This window comes from Somniosus microcephalus, chromosome 26, assembly GCF_052327205.1.
Source record: "Somniosus microcephalus isolate GS21.2 chromosome 26, FLI_Smic_1.0, whole genome shotgun sequence".
Lineage (NCBI taxonomy): Eukaryota > Metazoa > Chordata > Chondrichthyes > Squaliformes > Somniosidae > Somniosus > Somniosus microcephalus.
Window position 1 is genome coordinate 22962766 of NC_141012.1, and position 8109 is coordinate 22970874.

The 8109-nt window shown below is 42.5% G+C and overlaps 1 long non-coding RNA gene across 1 annotated transcript; it reads left to right on the forward strand.

Annotated features, from left to right (window-relative positions):
- Positions 1-927: 927 nt before the first annotated feature.
- Positions 928-7573, forward strand: LOC147100345 (uncharacterized). The gene is made up of 2 exons (XR_015073717.1): positions 928-1186; positions 4914-7573. It is a non-coding gene; the product is annotated as an uncharacterized LOC147100345 (long non-coding RNA).
- Positions 7574-8109: the final 536 nt, after the last annotated feature.

Sequence of the window (8109 nt, forward strand, 5' to 3'; positions counted from 1 at the left end):
GAGTCAATTCTGGGGCTGTGGCAGGAGAGAAGGCCAGCAGACAGTTGGTTTTGAACATGAGGCAATGGGGTTGAGAAATGGGAAGTGACTGATGAAAGGGGCCAAGAAAATATGCAATGGGGAAGGCAATTGAGGAAATAAATGGAGGGTTGGAGAGAGAGAGCTCAGTTCTAGGTCAGGACACACAATGGATGTAGATAATTGGTTATGGGTTACTTATAGAAATTGGGTTACTTACGCATGACTATGAGAGTGTGTGATGGGCACCAAACACGTTCCAAAGCCTGCAGTTGGTGGAAGGAGGCTGCAACAAGGTGTTTGTTGATGAGGCCGGAGTATGGTGGCATAAAGAGAAGGAAAAGAATCCAGAGGCTGGTGTTAGAGTCCAAGTTTGAAGGCGATCATCTGAAAATACTGAACTCACAGAATCCAAGGGCTGAAAAAGAGTCCAGGACCTGGTGGTGGTCCACGTAGATCTGGGCCTGGTGGTGGTGGTTGTAGAAGACCAAGGTTCATGTGTCAATAAAGGACGCTCCACACCTCGGCTGCCTGCCTGGTTTGCACTCAGGGTTGGTGCATGGTAGACAGGATAGAGACCAGGGTCTAGGGTTGACTAGAGGCAGGGTCTGGCTGACTGGCTGCTTGACATAGCTGCTAAATCTTCACATCTGCTGCAAAATCTGCTGATATAACCACAGAATATGAGGCAACCACAGAAAATGTGTTCACATTTCTCAAGGTGAATTGCTCTCTCCCGCCTTGTTTCCATCATTGTAATTGCTGTTGTGATTCCTGTAAAACATTTTGTAAATAATAAGCAAAGAGCTTAAAATTTCATATTACTTTTTTTTCTGAATGTCGCAAATCATTCCTGTTTTTCTTCCCTTTTTATGCTTTTATCTTTTTAAAACCATTTGTCCCAATTTTTTATGCAAATCTTTACCCGAGCCCACTTACAACAGGAAATGACTTGTTATAAAGACCAACCATAGCACCATTTCTAAAACTGGTGCTGCAGAAAGAAGACTGAAAACTACGTACTCTGCATTGCTCACAAGATCATCAGAAGATGCAGAACTCACAGAGATCCAGTGTGCCAGTCACAACCTATTTGGGTTGGTCTGTCTTTAATCTGGCATGTTGCTGTTTGCCTCTTGGAATAGCAGCTACGGTGTACTCCTGTCAGGTGAGTTGTTGAAGAATATGACTTTCTTTCTCCAATATTGTTCTCTCTCCTTTTTCAAAGGGTGTTGACTCCTTACTGGTGCACAATCCCACAGATGGAAATTTAAACACAGTGCACCCCCCTCTAGAAATGCTGAACAAAAATCAAGTCTGCAAACATTTACTATTACTTATCTGACATGTTTTAATTTTGATTTTTTTGAAAAGAAGAAGAAAATAGAACTCTGTAGAATTGTCACAGCTGAATTGAACGTTTTGAGAATGTTTTGTTTAGGGATGGTTTGTAGAATTGGTGAAATGTTGAGAAGGTGGTCCATTCCTCTGACATTGAGCTTCTATTGGTCCCCAGCTATTTCTAGCAATCCGAGAGGATTTATTTTTTTGGTCTAACTGCAGTCGGGTATTAAGATATGTTTATGAACAGAAAATGCGGGACATACTCAACAGGTCAGGTAGCATCTGTGGAGAGAGAAACAGAATTTAAAAAAAAGTTTTGCCAGGACTGGAAAATGTTGCAACAGGTTTTAAGCAACCACAGAGGCAGGGAAAAGGTGGGAAGGGGGAAAAAAAACAAAAGCCAGGGTCTGTAACATCTCGAATATTTTCCAGTTCTGAAGATCACCGACCTGAAAGGTTAACTCTAGTTTCTCTCTCCACAGATATTGTCTGGCCTGGTGAATATTTCCAGCATTTTCTGTTTTTATCTCAGATTTCGATGTATTTTGCCTTGGTATGTGTGTTGCGTATTCTCCTCGTGTGCTGCTGGATAGTATTCAGAGGGTTTTTGCAGCATTGAGTATTTGGAACGTGTGGCCTCGCCCGTGTGTACTGGCGTTCCGATCAAGAATCGGCCAGGATTTTTCTTTAAAATTGTTTTTTTTTCTCGGTGGTTTTTTTCCTCCCTCTCTTGTGGAGCAGAAGTGTTCCTCCTGGCTCTAGGGAAATACTCACCCAGCCTCGGCGAATCGCCCGCTCTTCCCTGCCGGTGTCCCAGCTGCTGACGGTGCAGACCGAAGAGCAACATCGCCACGACGGTTTTGCGCTCGCCCATCGAATTCAGCTGAGGTCGGCGCCTCAGATCGCCCGCCCAAAATTCAATGGTGAAGTATTTGCTTGCATTAACATCTATTAGTTTTGATGAGCGCAAAGTTTATTTATTTATTTATTTAGCATAACAAACTAAATCGAGCTACATAACAAAACATTTTCATTTTCAGATCATAACCTCGGCCCCTATCACATTTTTAATTTTTTTTTTATCCACACTTTTTGTTTGGCCTTTTTTCTTCCCTCCCACATGACAGCTGTCCTTCATTCTGCCAGCGCAATTCACACTCCAACTAGAGCCATCCTTTATTCCTTAAACTGTCCCATTACCACCTCCTCTTGCCTTGAATATCTCTTAATGTCTCTCAATCGCTCCTGCTTTCTATCCTATCACTGACCTTCCCTTTTGTTCTTTCATCCCCTCCCCCATTTCCCAGCCCCTAACTTGCTTCACCATCTATTCCTTTTCCTGCTTTTTTCCAGTTCTGACGAAAGGTCATCGACCTGAAACGTTAACTCTGTTTCTCTCTCCACGGATGCTGCATTGGCCTGCTGAGTTTTTACAGCGTTTTCTGTTATTTAAAACACTTTCATTAATGACTTTGTAAGTTCTTTTTGTCTTTGGGTGAACCATTTGTTTTAAATACAAAAGCAACCTCCCTTGCCCCTGCACTTGCTTAAAAAATCAGTTACTTCTCGAATTTTTCCCCGTTCTGCCGAAAGATCATCGACATGAAACATTGGGGTGGGGGAGGTGGGGGCTTTTTTTAGGGTCTCAGCGGGAGCGTTCGATGGTAGGTCGGGTGGGAAAAAAATGTTTTTTGACAGCGGGTCAGGAACCCGTTGCCACGCAACTTTCCCAGCTGTCAGGGCTGTACAGACCCGACATGCAGCGGCGGGGGAGGCAGTTCAGGTTGTTATGACCTTATTAACAGTCCATTAAAAAGTATTTTGAGCTCAGCTTACCATTTTACCACGACGCCCACGGGGTCCACGCTGCTCGGGGATCACGTCGAGTAAGGCGGTCGGTAGTTATATGACCATGGAATCATCTCATTACTTCACAGCTGCAAATGTGCTATAAAAGCTCCCATCTCACAGCTGTTCACTTTCCAAGCTCAGAAGCTGTTGCTTACTGCATTTGAAAGACAGATTGAGCTTTCTGCATGTTGCAAGTGTTTGGAGCAAACTCTCAATCCAGTGTCACCTCATTGGAACAACCTCTCTCACCATTGCCAGATCGCTTCTGTCATCTCAAGTTCACCTGCCATCTATTCTTGAAACTATCTCGCCTTGGTCCTCAGAATCCCACCACGATCAGCCCCAACACCAGCAACACCAGGCCCACCAGCAACACCAACAACAACACCAACCTTCTCCGCAATCAACTGATGCCGCACAGGACACAGGGCATCAGCACCCGACACATTTGCTGCCCAGGATGCCAGGGATGGCCTCACCATGGCCAAATTTACTTCACTTGATGCTGCACACCCTGGCTGCCACATAATGTGCCAGGTTGGCACCACCCCACACCAACACCATAAAGCATCCCTACAATGCCCAAGCCATTCCTTTCACACTCATGACCATTGCGGGGGGTAACGTTATGTCTCACCATTCACTTCAATTCACTAAGCCACTTCCAAAGGTGCACACAAATCTGTCCAAGAATGCAAAGTGTTGAAAAATAAAGATGTCAATGTTTGACAACACTAACAGAAGCTTTACATGAACATTGGCTAAAACATCCAAGTGCCTACCCTTGTGTGTTAGTTGGTATGATTGGACTAGGATGAAGGTGAGTGTGAGGGGTGGCTAGTGAGATGGGAAAGTGATAATGTAGATAGAAAGGGATGGATGAAGGTGCAAGGTAAGTTGGTGTGAGTAAGGATGGGCAGGAGTAGGGTAGGGAAGGCAGAGTGATGTGGATGTGATGAGTGACCTAGCAGGATGAGGTTGATCTACTGAAATCAATGAAAGGTTTGTGCCACTGCAGCCTGGTCCTCCTGATGACATCTCTGCTTGTGTCCTCCTGTGCAACAAGGCTGCGTTGATCTCATGGGAATGTCTCTTCCACCCATGGGAAGGAAAGAGAACCTCTCTGTGTGCTGTGACACCTCTATGGAGGGAGTGATGCGAGAGCCTAGGTGCAACCGTGCACCTCTATGCAGTGCTTGTCAGTATTTGCAGCACCTCAATGCTGTAGAACACTGACAGCACAACTGTTAAAATCAATTTGCGCATGGTCCCTTTAAGGAAACCGACTGATAATGCATCATCAAGTGACGTCATCAGACCCGTTTCCTTCAGTTGGCCAGGAAATGCGCTGGGCGGGCTTAACAAGCCCAATCAGCATAAGATCACTTTTGGACAGCGGGCTGGAGCCAGCAGCGGGGTCACACCCCTGCCACCAACCCCAGCCGTACTGGACCCGCCGAGGTAGGGGAAATCACGGACTCTGTCCTCAAAACAGATTGTTAAAAGATTCGTAAAAGCAGGTTTGCCATTATCTGGATCACACTGTGCAATGTAAACATAATCATTAATTTCTATCATATTCATTGATCATCATTCTTCCTGTGACATTTGAACTTCTAACATAAATAGGTTGGACATCTACATTTCTTCCAGATAGACTGTGCAGGTCAGTCCTTTACCGTTTCTCTTTGTATTTTCAGGCTAGCACTGCTGATGACTTGGGGAACGTGGACAAGGCCAGAAAAGCATCTAAAATAGCCAAAAGTTTAAACATAGCAGCAACTGTGATTGGAGTGATTTTTCTAGTAATAATAATTGTCATTTATACTACTATAATAAACCAGATGAACCATAAGTAAGACTGCCTATTTCTACTTCTGTAACATTGGCCGACTCCGCCCCTGTCTCAGCTCATCTGCTGCTGAAACCCTCATCCATGCCTTTGTTATCTCTAGACTTGACTATTCCAATGCACTCCTGGCCAGTCTCCCACATTCTACCCTCTGTAAACTTGAGGTCATCCAAAACTCTGCTGCCAGTGTCCTAACTCGCATCTAATCCTGTTCACCCATCACCCGTATACTCGCTGACCTACACTGGCTCCCAGTTAAGCAACGCCTTGATTTTAAAACTCTTATCCTTGTGTTCAAAACCCTCCATGGCCTCATCGGTCCCGAGCTCTGTAATCACCTCCAGCCCTACAACCCTCCAAGATATCTGCACTCCTCCAATTCTGGCCTCTTGAGCATCCCTGATTTTAATCGCTCCACTCAAATTTAATGCACAAAAAATTCAGCTGCCAAGGCCCTAAGCTCTGGAATTCCCTCCCTAAACCTCTCCGCCGCTCTAGATCTCTTTCCTCCTTTAAATCCTACCTCTTTGGCCAAGCTTTTGGTCATCTGCCCTGTTATCTCCTTATGTGGCTTTGGTGTCAGTTTTTGTTTGATAATGATCCTGTGAAGCGCCTGGGACGTTTTCGTACTTTAAAGGTGCTATATAAATACTAGTTGTTGTTGTTGATGTTGCTGTGGTACATATAGCGATTTGCAGAGCCAAAACAAACGAATTGTATAAGAGAGCAGTTCCTACTAACACAAAATAATTCTGTTTTGATATGTATTACCTGCAAGTACTTTTCATTTTTAATTTCCTGTGCTCGTTACAATAAACACTTTATTAATTGTAATTTCCTGCAAATATGCATTTGTTAAATGCAGGTTTGCAAACTATAATTTGTTTTCTTATATGTAGTTTGTTCTCTTTTTTTACGTAAAAAAATTTGAATTAATTAGTATGCATATGTGTAGGAGATATTCCAGAATGTAAATCACCTTTGTTTGATATTTGTTAAATAATTGGAAATAATTCTTGACCTGTAAAAAATATTGTGATGATTAAGGTGATGTGATGGGGACAAAATTCTCTTATGCAGACTGTCAGATAACATTGTGCATGTGAAACAGTGGAACTTCGTTTGTCAATACTGCTTTGCTACCCTGAGCATTCTCCCAAATATGTAAACAAGTTAGAGGAACAGGTAATAAAAACAGAAAATGCTGGAAATACTCAGCAGGTCGGGCAGCATCTGTGGAGAGAGAAACAGAGTTAACATTTCAAGTCTGCGACCCTTCGTCAGAACCTGAAACGTTAACTCTGTTTCTCTCTCCACAGATGCTGCCTGACTTGCTGAGTATTTCCAGCATTTTCTGTTTTTATTTCAGATTTCCAGCATCTGCAGTATTTTGCTTTTGTATTAAAGGAACAGGCAATGTGATTTATTATACAATATAAAATTGATCAGTTTATAAGTAATTTTGTCAAATTTAATTGGATATTGAAAGCTAAATAGTTGATTATGACTGACAAATTATTTGACTGAATTAAAGATGATTCAAAGTAAAGCTAGTTTTTTTTTAAATGGCTATGAAGGTAATCATGGTGAAATGCCTCACAATTTTCAAAGGAGTACAAAACTGGAGTTCCAATTTTGCGCTCACACAAACTTATCTGCTAAAATTATCAACGGGCAGAATTTCAACCCTTCCATGGCCGAATGTTGAACAAGCATTCAGGGAGAAATGAGATGAAGATCTTTACAATGACTAAACACACAGGGTCTGAGGTACGAATAGGGTAAACAGCCTACAAAGCTTTTTACAACACCTCCCAAACCCATGACCTCTACCACCGAGAAGGACCCACGACCTCTACCATCGAGAAGGACAAGGGCAGCAGGTGCATGGGAGCACCTCCAGCTCCAAGTTCCCCTCCAAGTCACACACCATCTTGTCTTGGAAATATATCGGCCGTTCCTTCATCGTCGCTGGGTCAAAATCCTGGAATTCTCTCCCGAACAGCGCTATGGGACTACCTTCACCACACAGACTGCAGCGGTTCAAAAAGGCAGCTCACCACCGCCTTCTCAAGGGCAACTAGGGATGGGCAATAAATGCTGGCCTTGCCAGTGATGCCTACACCCCAGGAATGATTTAAAAAAATACAGCATCAAAAAGACTTTATATGAGACTTATAACTGAGAAGTAACTGCAACTTCAGAGGCTAAAACCCTGATGTCCTTGGAATCTGGTTTATCAATCACTCCTGAGGAACATGCTTCAGATCAAGCTGGTGAACATCAATCATCAATTGCCACCAAGGGTCCGGAAGAGGAACTCACCTGTACCTACATCATCCATTTATCAACAATGTAAACATTACCTGTTCCTCTAACTTGTTTACATATTTGGGAGAATACTTCGAAGCTACTGCACTTCTAGAATATAGATTCTGTTACATTATGCTATCCTGATCAAATTTATTATCATATTATGACAAATAAATTGCACTTTGTTTAATAGTAGCCAATTTCCTGATTATTTCTGTGCAGTGTCCTAACTGGACTTTAAGTTAAGTCGTAACTCTTATCAGTGCTATTATATTTGTATTTGTTGCTGTCCATTGTGTGCTTTTATTCAAGTGACTATTATGTAGTGGAGACTCAGACCCTAAAAACATTTGGCACCACAATACGATTAATCATAAATATAGATCCAAATCAACTGCTCCTACAAATCCAAGGGGGTAAAAGACACTTCCACAGATTTGTTACATTTCTACCTCTATATTAGCTTTTAGCACACAGGCACCTCTCCTCTCTCATTCACAGACACAACAATTAGCCATGGAATTCAACTATTTGCAATTTAAACAACTACTTTTATTCAGCCACACAGGTGGTTTAATCAAAGCCATGTCATCTGTCAAATCGATTGACTGATTAGAAAACATGATATTTCTCAGAAAACCAAGTCACAGATTAAATGTAAAAAAAAACACACATCACTGTGTGAATGAGAAATTTTTCTTTCAATTTTAAACCAAACTTTAAACATTAAT